Genomic DNA, 13,235 nt, shown 5'->3' on the forward strand with positions numbered 1-13,235 from the left:
CAGTTGTGTGTAGGTGTATGATCAAAATATAGTTACATGTACTAACTAAGAGAATTTGCATAACATATTTTGTCTCGCTTGCCCATTTCACCGGTGCCAACTTGGAACTACAAGCAATTAAGGTCTACCCTTTCGAATAGACCAGAACAAAGCATTAAGATTCATGAACACATATAAACCTCAAAATTATTACATCTCCCCCTTGTTTTCCTCACCTGTCACCTTAGGCATGCATTCGCATGATCAACATAATAACAAGTAATAGACTTTGCAGATACATACCAACATCATATATATGATAAAGCAATTAATATAGGTCCAGTACTAAAATCATGTCACTCGAGCCCTAGTAACAAGAATTAAACATAGCAAAAGTGTACCAACACTTATACAAGAATATCTTCAAGACGAACACCTAAAATTTCGATACATATGGAGGATTACATGATCAATCTCATACAAAACCCATCCACCTCTTAAGCCTATAGGGAACTACTCACTCTCATGGTGATGGATAGTGAGTCCATGGTGGTTGGTGATGATGTCGGTAGCGGTGATGATGAAGAAACCCTCGAAATCCCTCTCTCGGGGTGGAGAGCAGGATCAATCTGACCCTTGAAACGAAGATCGTGGTCATGGCGGCGCTATGTTCACGAAATGTCTTCTCCTCGTAGGGCCAAAAGATGTAGGGCGCGCCACCTGACCTTGTTCAGGCCTCGTGGTTCCCCTCTCGTGATCCAAAGCTCCAGGGGTCTTATTTTGGTGAAAAACTTTCGTGGTATTTTTCCCCGATTTAGTTTTCTGCGAAAACTTGATAAAAAAGAGACTTTGCTAAAAACATCATCAGATTCAACAGTTTTTATCCAAGTATAGTGAGATTCCGGGGTAAATCATTGAGCAAAGTGCTTGGAAAAGTAGATACATTTTGGATGTATCAACATAAATACACAAAATCTTGATCGGTCCAAGGAGCTAACTAGCCTCGACGGATAATGAACATCACGAGAGGAAATGGATCAATGGCATTACTTCCGAGGAGCACGTGATCCCGAGCCTTGTTTACAAGAACTCATACATATATATTCTTACGGCCCCATATTTCTAGAAATTGACTCACAAAGATGTTTCCATTGAGCCTGAAATCATCTAGCTGGTCTAGGGCCATGAGGCTCAGTGACACCATTCTGATGAGCATGTTATCACTAAAAGAGACCATGCAAGTTCTTATGCACACCAATGCCATCTAGGACCAAGCACGAGAACTAGTTGCCAAAAGGTGAGGCATATTCGAGGGGTAGGCATTGTGTTGATCACATCTATTGTGCCTGCTATCTTGTTGGTGTTGATATATTGGAACCCATGAACGTGTCTAGGATCAAGACGAAGAGATAGTTTTTTGAGAACATGAGCATCTGTAGTCTTCTCATTGCGCATACAGGGGTGTTTTGTTTTAGTAACAATGACACAATCATGGGATGGGGAGGGCCAGTGCCCCCTCCCCACAACATCACACTCGAGGGCAGTTCAATGGCCTCCCTCGCCCACAATAACACACTTGAGGGTAGTTGAACACGTCTTCTACTTCAATCTTCCTCATTACTCCGTTTTCCAATTTGTGTCATCTATGTGACATATCTTTATTTTTCAATCATGCTGAAAATAAATGGTCTCTCGTGATCCCGTTAATTACTTTGAATCTTGTTGGCCAATCAAACATATATGTTCTTCTTCTGGCTTCTTCAAATATCATTATGAAATGTAGTGTAATGTTGGTTGTAACTAATACTCTGTATCACGCTGTTCTATAATTTAAGCCTTTTTAGGAAGCAACTTTATCTTGCTAAAAAGGTTTATATTGTGGAAGGGAGGGAGTATCTTATTTTTCAATCTAAGAACTTAAAGTGTTAAGTGAACTTAAAAACAAAACATACTAAAAAGAAAAAAAAGAATGACGTCCAAGATCTTGGTAGTCATTTAGAAGAATGCACTAACAAAGAAGTCCAACTAGGTTTCCATGTGGTAGTTTGGACATTAGAATACTTCATTTATAAGCTCCTTAAAGCCTTGCCACGTATCAATATTCAATAGTCAATACTAAACCAATTTGATGGTAACTTCATCGTCATGTATCCCCCGCATGTTCGTATGTCATTTTGAAAGTGGGAAGCGACCATATCAATGAGTAAGATTGCACAACTTTACTTATGGGCATACTTTTCACATTTCCAAGCACGGTGGAGACCAAGAAATTAACAATTGTGATGGGTATGTCTTCGAAACTCAAGAATGATAATTCATTATTTTTGCCTCCAATAATATTAGAATAGTCGAAGAATCTTATCAGCTATCTCTTTTGGATTTCCTTCTTCCTTAGTGAAAAATGATATTCATTCTCACAAATGTTTTTGTACTCTACCACTCGTATTTGATATTACAACAAAATTTGTTCACATGCGTATCAACACACATGCTATAATTAGGAGCAGAGTCTTTATCAAAATTCTATGCACTTCACCTATAACTCTCCGAATGCTACGTTCAGTTTGAGTAGTTTTGCATGTGTAAGGCCGGAAGTCTGGTTTGTTGCTATGTTACTCGCCATTGTTCATTCACGTGTTTGAATGCACCTTGGACTGCAACCTTTGAGAGATACCAATCACGTAAATGCATATATGATTATGATGTTTTTATGACCAATTTGGACTGAAATCGTGCGTGGTCTTTGATATGGCGATGAGGAAAGGAACACATACGCTTTGCTTAAGGGAAACAAATGGAGATGTAACACAGATCTTGTCTACTCGACATGTATTGATACTTTTTTTTTTGTTGCCTACATGCTGGTTTCATATCATCAAGGTTCGTAAATGGCTTATATCTATGGAAAAAATAGCGCGCTATTATGACGCTAATAGAACGCTATAGCGTTCCTAGACAACCCATGCTACATCATTCCAGCGCTAGCACGCTAATAGCGTATTTTTCGACCGACGCTATTTTGTTATAGCGCGCTATTTTTTTCCTTGCTCATATCGTGTGTTTTTTTTTTTTTTTTTTTTTTTTTTTTTGCTTTTGTTTTCTTGGCTATCATCAAGGTCTGTCTACTCGACATGGATTGATGACTTTATGCAGTTGTGATTGGCGGTATCCTTAGCGAAGAAGATACACTGAATATTTCCATTCCTAAGGTAAATAGCAAACTGACCATTGGTGCATCGGAAGTCTGAAGTACTTCCTCCGTCTCGGTTTAACAGGCGCACACGTAGCCTAAAAAATTGCTTTGACCATTATTTTGATCAATAAAATATGAAACATATGTTTAAAAACCTATATTATTCGAAAGCTTTTTTGAATATGAATCTAATGGTATAAATTTTGCAGCCATCGGCAGAGTAGGGAGTATTATCACAAATACGGATTTATTTCACAATTTCATCAATATTGTACACAAGAGCTCTTTGAGGAATTGATATGCAATAAATTGCTAGAGGGCATATTTGTGATAGGTGAATCATAAAATATGATATATATATATATATATATATATATATATATATATATAACCTATCATATGCATCTTCTCAAATTACTCAAGTGTTCAATAAGAAGTTTTACTTTAAAAGGGTTTTTCAAGAACCGCAATATTTTCGAAATAAATAATTTCATGCCAAGATACAACCTACAAGAGGTTGGATGCTATATGAGAGTGCATGAATAAGATACTTGTTACCGAGATGGCAATGGCTTGATGTAGTGGATAAGAGTTCATCGATCATCCTAGCTTGACTCCAATCCTCATATGGTGACAACACCTTCCTTATAGATGAGACAAGCCTCCATTGCATCTCCAATGTACCTAAAACATCATTCAAGTACATCTTGGTCCCCAAACTTATTGGGTCCAACATGGTTAGACTAACCACAATATATAGAACACACTCCATATAAACATGTGCATATTTAGATGAAATTCGAATTTCATGCACATCTTAGCCATTTAGGATTTGATGGAGTATATCCTACATAATGGATCGAAAGAAAGCAAGCATGCTACAAGCATAAACAAATTACATATAAGCATGCACCAAAACTTTTAAAGATCCAAGAAAGATATACTTTGGACAAAACACCAAAAGAATTAAATAAGGCATAGAGGTGTCACAAAACAAATTTGTTGTCCAAATTATATCTAAGAAGCAAATCACAAAAGATTTGTTCAACAAAGTTCAACAAGTGAACTAAGAAGAAACCATTGAGCATAGAGGATGAAATAAAGCAAACATGCTCAAAGATTTATCTCATTCAAGCTAATAAAATATGTAAGAAGGAATGAGATAGCAAACTCCCCAAAAGAGCAAGGTTCGAACAAATAAACCAAACCCTCACTTTTCACAATGGCACAATGTACCGCAAGGAAAAGGTATGTATTCCAAAACAAACACTTGATATGAATCAAGGGGATTTATCAAAAGATTTTCCAAAGGAACAAGGAAGACATATGGGAGTTATAAAGATTTCTTGGAATAAAATAAGGAAGTAAGAAACAATCCAAGGTGAGGATGATCCAAAAATTCAACCACATACAAGGTTATCAATTGTCAAAGACAATGAGTATATTGGAAATAATTTCCGGTGGAGTATTGACAATGATAGTAAGGATCAACTTCACAATAAAAGGCATAGGGTAAGTATATAGAATTATGCACTATGCACGGATGAAGATTCTTGATAACTTCAACTAGTCACACAATCACGCACGGCAATGATTAGAATAACTTGAAGCAAACTGTAATATCCCAGGTATTGGGGTTACAAAAAAAATAGAGGAAACAGATGTGTGCATTGCATTCATGCATAGAGAATCCGGGGAATTTTCGCGCTTTAAAGTAAAACAGTCACAGTAACTGAAGTTTCACTTGACCTTGGTGGAATTGAAGTAGCTCATCAAGTCAAGCGCTATAAACCTCAATGTGACTTTGCTAAAACCTTGTTTTGGGTAGAGATGATTTGATCTAAGGAGTTAGATCAAATGGAACTAATAATCAACACAACAACACTTTACTCAATGATCAATTTCTTGATCTTATAAAAGATTAGAATATGGTAATCCTTGTCATGGCATATGAACATCAATTCATTTGGAAGTCAAGTAACAATAAAATGGAGAAAACATTCTTGACTTATCTGTTCCATGTCCTAAACTAATTCTTGATCCTACCATGAACCTCATGGTATTCATTCTACTTTATTCTTGGAAAAATAACAAGGAGATCAACTCTAGAAAGATATACCTATCTCTATTCCATGTTATTATACATCAAACCTAGAGAGGTGAGAGTCCTATTTCATTTATGGAAGCAATGACAAACCTAAAGGCAAACCTTGGATATGCATCCAAGTATTCAAATAATCATCTTAAAGAAAAACCCTAGGATATTATTCAAGACCTCCCCTCAAGAGAGAACCCATCTATATTAACCATAGATATTGGTGACCACATAATTATCTTTGGAGAATAACCTTAGGTTAGTATTGAAGTCCTTCCCAAGTGTGAGAGCCCATTCATATCAATTCTAGCTTTACCTATTAATTAATAGAGGACAATCTTTGAACTAAAGTATTGGGTTGAAAACCATTTCATCTTGGAGTGGTGGGATAACCTAATATCACATGGGATAATATCATACCCCTGAATTGATAAGGTGAGGAAGAGACTAACCCAATTCAGCTAGACAAATGAAACCTTAGCTTAGATACCTAAGGAGATATTAGGAGTACACCATAAACCCTAGAATAACCATTCTTAAATGAGAAAGCTCAACCTATGGTGTTATACTCAAGATAATTGAGACAACCATAACCATGCCCATTTAAGAAACTATAAAAGAAAGTATATATATTAATTGATCAAGACAACACTTGATCTTGAGAGTGGGAAACCTATTTAATGAGAGATCCCTAGGAATCCAAACCTTGATCATTATAAATTGAGTGATGATCATAAACCCTAAGAACTTGAGGTAGAGATATTAAGAACAAGTGGATCATGCTTAATCCATGCTCATGCTCTTGAGGCATGTGAGGATAAGTTAAACCCTAATAGTATAAATAGATATCATTCACCACATGAAATCATAGGGAGGTAATTAATAAGCAACCCTAAACTTATATTCCAACCTTAACTTGTGAATCACTTGGTGATCATAAGTACAATTCTACCACATCTACATTCCACTTATTCTTCACCTAAGAAACATAAGAAAACCTTAGTGTAAAACTCCATACTTTATATGGTGAGAAACCATATATCCATATGACCAAAGTTAACTATAAAAAGAACTATAACCAATGTAGTTACTTTAATGATAAATTGAGGATAATATTAGAAGTTAATTGGTAGAAGATAAAAACCAATTCTCAAATCTTTAGTAATTAGGGAAGCACATAAAATAGGAAGCAAGTAACCATATTATAATGGTTAGGGGAGATTAAACCCTAGCACATGCAATATGTTGTCATCTCATCTCTACAACCCAGAATTAAATCTCAACCCTAGTTTGTGTATCACTTGGGTGATCACAAATAAAACCTAAACAACAATTAAGATTCAAACCATGTGTCATTAGGTAAATAGCATTGGAACCCTAGATTTGCACATCAAATAAATCTTATACTTCAATTCTTGAACATAAGCAAAATCCTGTGCTACATTTTATAATTGAAACCATATGTATGGTGATCAACCACTTAACCTATTAACCAAGATCAAACCATGATGAGAGTAGAATTACTCTAAGTATTTCAAGGTACTAGTAAAATACAATAATAGTGCTAACCTTGAAATAAGGCTATAATTAAACCTACAAAACCCTAATATAAGGGCTCACATGAAATACTATGCAAGTTATTAAATCCTAAAATGGAAACCAAGACATAATAACAATCTCTGAAATACCTTGAGATGAAAGTATTAACTCTCATAATTCTAAACAGAATTGAATGCCTAATAAAAAGTGAATTAAAGTAAAAAATAAAAGTTTATGTCTAAATGTTATTTTGAATAAACCCACAAGTATGTAATATAATCCAATATAAAATACTTGTTTCAAATAGAATAGTGGTGTAATAATCATTACACTAAATCTTAATAAAATTAACATAATTGAGAAACCTGCAAAAATAACATAATTCAAATATGAACTTAAATGAGTAAATTCAAATGGGAAAGACAAAAACAGAAAATAGAAAAAAGAGAGAAGCTTACCTGGACATACCTGGCCGAACAGCCCATGGTGCAGCCCAGCACCACAGCTCACCAGCAACCCATCAAGAAGCCCAACAACACCAGCCCAGCACAGCCCAGACCAGCCCACGTACCTCTTCGCCTGGATAAGATCGAAGAGGCGTCGTCGTCTTCGTCTCTGCCTCGCTCGCACGCACGGGAGGGGGACACGGCGACGAATTGAGCCACGTCCCGACCGTCATTGTGGACCGCGCGACCGTCGACGACCGCCGGTGGCCGTATAAATACAGGGGAGGAACCCTAGAGCCTGGATTTTCTTCTTCTCGCCGCTATTCCGAAACCCTAACCCGTCAGCAACCACACCGCCACACCGATTCCGACCACCTCGGAGCCCGCCGTTGAGCTCCGGAGGAGCGCCTCGACGTCCTCGTTCACCTGGTGCAATCACGCGTCAAGGGGAGCTTGGAGGAGGGGAAATTTGGCCGTTCCCTTTCGCAGTTCTGCGAGGGAAATGGCGACCTCCTCGTCGCTTCCGTTCTCGATCGACTACATCGACCAGCCGGAAATCATCAAGGTGAGATTGCGCATCCCGTGAGCATCATATCGAGCTCTATGTCGCGCCGTAGAGCCCTGTCACCGTTAACCACCGTGCGCCACCGCCAGCACCTCGCTGACGGCCATGCTCCGGCGACCATTTAGGAGCGGCGCAGCCACCATTCAGTTCCCCTTCGTGTCGCGGTTCGTTTAGGCATAGTCACTCGCCCTGAGGAGCAGCCTAGCGCCGGCGCCGTCGCTGACTGACCGCCGGCCAGTAGCCTCGTGCCACGCCAGCGATTTTGACTTTGGTCAAATACCGCGTGGCAGCCGACGTGGACCGTTGGCCCACTCGTCAGTGGCTCTGGGTGAAACTAACCCGGGTACATTTAGTTAATTTCTTGTTTTAAATTTAACTCCCTTAAATTACTGCAACTTTACATGAATTTATAAAATTCATTTTAACTCTGAAAAATATGAATGAGATACCAAAATTCTTAGAAAAGTAAACTCTGTCCAATAAAAATATAACATGAAATTTTTATTTTTAATAAAAATTTATTTGTTTTAAACTTAATCATTAAGCCTTTTCTTTAATTCTAAATTGAATTAAAATTCAATAAATAGTAAAACCTTTTAAAATAAATAAAAACCAGTAAGAAAAATAAAGAAAACATTAAAGCTATTTTTTCTTTATTTGTTATTTTGTTAAATCTTTATTAGTGGAAATTTAAACCCTAATTAATAATTATCTTAATTATTAATTATTTAAAAATAGTAAAATGCCATATCTAATATTATTTTTATTTCAAAGATTATTAATAACTTCAATTTACTTAATGAAGTTAACTCCAAGAATTATAGGATAGTTAGGAAATCCTAGATCCATTAGAAACCAAGTGATAACCCATAATTTCATGGGGGATCCTAAAACCCTAATACCATTTAGAACCTAGCTCCATTATTTTATGTGTGAAACCTAAATGAATTCCAAACCCAAACCCTAAATAACATGTGATCATGTCACTTCATTAGTTATCATAGATCCATATCTAACAACTAAATACTAGTTCAAATCCACATAAAATATGGGAACCCTATCACTACCAAATAGCATCCCATGTGTTCATCAAACCTAAATGATCAATTAGGGTCAACCAAGTATAAACCCTAGATCCTATTACCTAAGATTTCATCTTTAATTAACCTTGACTAACATCACACCATTGTGATGAACCCTAATAGCAGTCATGCCAATATTATGCATCAGATTCCATACACACTAAACCCTACTAATAATACATACTTGTACACTATCCTATTTAGGAACCAACTATTCTTTACCTAGTGGATCCAATAGTAAAGCCTATACCACCTCAACCCTAATTGAAATACTTCTTATTACTTAAGAAGTATGTTCTTCAAAAGTTATTCTTTTGAAATAAATAAAGAATCATCATCAACCCTGCTTATATGGACCTACAAACCCTAGCCTGGTATCACCAACAAGATATACCACCTTGATAGCAACTATTGGTAACTAAGATATTTAGACTTAATTCAACAATACCAGCCTAGTAGCTGATGAATCCAACTAGGTTGTGATCCATCTAATACCTACTCCAGAAACTAAATGGAACCATAATCAACTATAGAACCCCTCAACCTAATTATCATACCTATTCTTTATTAAAGAACCTGTTCTTCAAAAGTTATTCTTTTGAAGTATATGATAATTAATCCTTAACCATGCCATCTAGTACTAAAACTGACCACTGTTCTTTACTTGATAACATTATGCCCATTATCATTCTTTGTGTGCTCAATTGATTATTCTTTATTGTCTACCTGTTGATAATACCAAGTAATCACACCTGAATAAGAACCTTGTATGTGAATCACTCTAAAAGTGCAACACACCCTAAACCAATCATTACAACTCACTGATCCTAAATCATCGGGGTTAGGTCACGCTTAGAGCGATTGCATCTCATACTTATGCATTATTGCATCCTTGCCAATCTTTTAAACATCGTCCTTACCGGACGATGATGCTATTTCAGAATTTGGAGTTATTACGTATCGAAGACCTTGCCCGCATAATCTTGCAAGTCAAGAAAGGCAAGTTCATCACTTGCTCATGTCATTTGAGTATTTCTATCAAATTACTTGCAAAGTATTATGATTATCACTATTGCATAAAAACCAAAACCACTACTTTCATAACTATGAATATGACTATGTGGTGGGCAATGGAACCATGGATTGTGTTGATATGGTGGAGGTTCCATTGCAAGGGTTAATATCCATCTAGGATTAAACAACAAATGTCGCCAAGTGATTCTTGTGCCGTAATACCCGTGTTAACCATAAGATCCGGAGTGGGACGGAGTAGTCAAAAGTGTTTCCACCTCTCGTTCATCAACGGATTCGCTTACCGTAGACGGTTGTATCTTGCGGAGCAATTGGTGGGTGGGGAGCCCCTTCTAATTCCCCACGGTATAGCTGTTGCTTACCGTAGACGGTTTCTGCTTGCGGAACAATTGGTGGGTGGGGATCCCCTTCTAATTCCCCACGGTAATGTGGTCTATGATGGGTTGCAGCTACCGGCGAAGGAGTTTGGTTAACGAGTCCCAAACTGTTGTCGTGGTCGGGGTCCACCCTGAAATTACGGGAATAATGGGACCGGCGAGGACCCGTGGTCGGGGCATGCAACAAAGGGTGGGTGTTCGAGGTAGCGGAGGAACATGATTGGCTAGACCTTATACCGGGCCTCACACCAAAGGAAGTGTGGACAGGAATGTACACCTGGTTGGCACCAAGGTTAAGATCTCTTATTGGTAAAGCAACACACCTCTGCAGAGTGTAAAGAACTGTGACCTGTCACTCCCTGTTCCGGGATTGAGGAACTGCGAACGCGGCCGGAAAGGAGCTCCATGAAGTTCTAGTAAACCGGTGAAGGCTGACGGACATAGTTCTTCTGAATAAAAGCAACCTTTTGAAGAAATGGTTATGAAAACTTGCATTGGTATTAGACTTTCTGGTCTAATGCTGTAGCTAGTGCATCAAACACCTCTTTCCTATAATGAACTTGTTGAGTACGCTCGTACTCATCCCACTCTTAAATCCCCTGCTTAGATATGGAGGCCACGAAGGAGGATCCACAGTGCAATTCGAAGACCGAGGAAATCAACAACTTCTTCAAGGGACATGAACCTGTCAGAGGAGTCAAACACCACTTCCAACAAGGAGACAACCTAGATTAGCAATAGAAGGAACTAGCTTCCTAAAACTTAGGTCCTATTTAGCTAGAATCTATTCATAGCCTCTGTAGCTAGTTAAATACTCTACAAATAGAGTTCGTGTTAGGATTAGCCTACGAGTCGTTCTCCTGAAGTTTATTTGCAGTCTTACCTCATTGTAAAGTAGGAGGCTGTGCTGATCTTCTGTAACCGAGTCTGTATGTAATTCTATAGACATGCCTTGGACCCGCATATGTTTCTGTTGTACCACTCTGAGCGATATAATACTAGTGGAACGGTGTTTCATTGGTGTTATATCAGACTTGCATACTACACCATGCAGTGGTATGCCGGGTCACCACACAAACGGTGTCCCAAATAAGATATAGAGATATGTATTTGAGGAAAAACCGCACCAAGAATTTCATATTCAAACAAGAGCCCACAATATGAGTAATAAAATATTTTTATTAGGAATGGAGCTTGTTTGAGCAAACATGCCACCTAGGAGCAAGATAATTAAGAGCATCAACTCTAAGTGGCATAACCTCATATGTTCACATTTTCTAGGCTTGTGATATGTACAAAACATATTACTCCCCCATAATGTGATAAAACATTTCTTTTAAATAAGAGGCAACTAAAATTCAACTAGAGATGATTAATGGATATTTAGAATTTGAATTTCTCATGAGTATGGCACACCACATAGTGACTAGATAATCTTGCAATATAAATACTAAGTGGTGGTACCCATGTACACACATTTTAAAGAAAGAGAGATGCACAAAGCATATCACTCCCCCAAAATGGGATGTTCCATTAACCACTTCAAAGAGAGCCAAATAAGATATCATCAAGGTGCATTAGGCTCAAAACAATACACAAGTATATGGTGAGTCAAACAAACATACTTGAATACACAAGATAAGCAAGTAAGACACAACACATACATACACATATTTGGTACAAAACCAAACATGCAAAGGGGCAAGTAACTTACAATAAACATGAAGAGTTGAAGTATAAGTTACCGCAAAGAGGAACATTGGATATAAGATATAGATGATAATCCATACGACTTGGCTTGGTAAAAATATAATATATGAAGATCCCTTAATTCTTCATGAAGTAGCCAAGTCTCCAATGCCCTCCAGTTGTACCTATTGATCAAGTTTGAGATTGTTGGTCCCCAACCAAGTTGGGTCCTAAGAGATTAGTCACAATAGGCTTGGCAACCCAAATAGTTCTTTTCTTGAAACCACTTTGAGTTACAACAAACTTGGCAAACACATTGCCATCCTTATCCTTCCCTAGAGAATAATCATCATCAACAATTATAGGGTTAGATAAGGTACCACCTAAGCAAGAAGAAGCAAAGTGCCCCTTCTCACGGCATAAGTAGCAAGTGTTCCCCTTTCTCTTCTTTATTGATTTCTTCTCTTGGGGAACATTATCTTGATTCTTCTTGGGAAGTAGCCTATCTTCAACTTGAGGTCGAGCATGAGCTTGACCTTGACCTTGTGGCCGTTTCCCTTGTTGTTTCTCACTCAAGTGCTTCTTCTTCTTCTTCAATGGGCATGATCTAACATGATGCCCTTCAACCTTGCACTTGAAGCAAACCAACTTGGCCGAATCCTTGACTTTGTCTTGGCCCTTCTTCTTGTTGCTCTTGCTCTTGGACTTGTTCTTGTTATTGGAGTTGAATCCAAGTCCACTCTTGTCATTGGGGGATTGTTGCACACTTAGCATCTTGTCAAGTGCGGATTTCCCTTCATGACGCTTTTCCAAGTCTTTCTTCAAAGAAAGGACTTGAGCCTCGAGCTCTTTTATTTCCTCTACATGGTTAGTAGAAATACAAGTACTAGAGGAAGTAGAAGCTTCATTGTTAGAGCAACAAGGCAAATCAAGTAATCCAACACAAGGTGTATCACTAGTTTGACTAGATGGATTACAAGGACTAGCACATGGCAATATAACATTTTGGGTAGAGATTGTGCTAATGTCCACATGAGGCTCACAAGATGTTACCTTAGTGATACTAGCCTCATGAGCTAACTTTAGCTCATCGTAGGAAGTTAGAAGATCCTCAAGAGAGTGTGAGAGCGTTTTATTGTTTTCTTCCAATTCCCTACAATCGCTAGTTAGCAACTCAAGTTGATCCCTTAACTCAACATTCTCCTTTAAGATAGATGCTTCACAAGAAGTAGAGTTAG

This window comes from Lolium rigidum, chromosome 2 (genome assembly GCF_022539505.1).
Source record: "Lolium rigidum isolate FL_2022 chromosome 2, APGP_CSIRO_Lrig_0.1, whole genome shotgun sequence".
NCBI lineage: Eukaryota > Viridiplantae > Streptophyta > Magnoliopsida > Poales > Poaceae > Lolium > Lolium rigidum.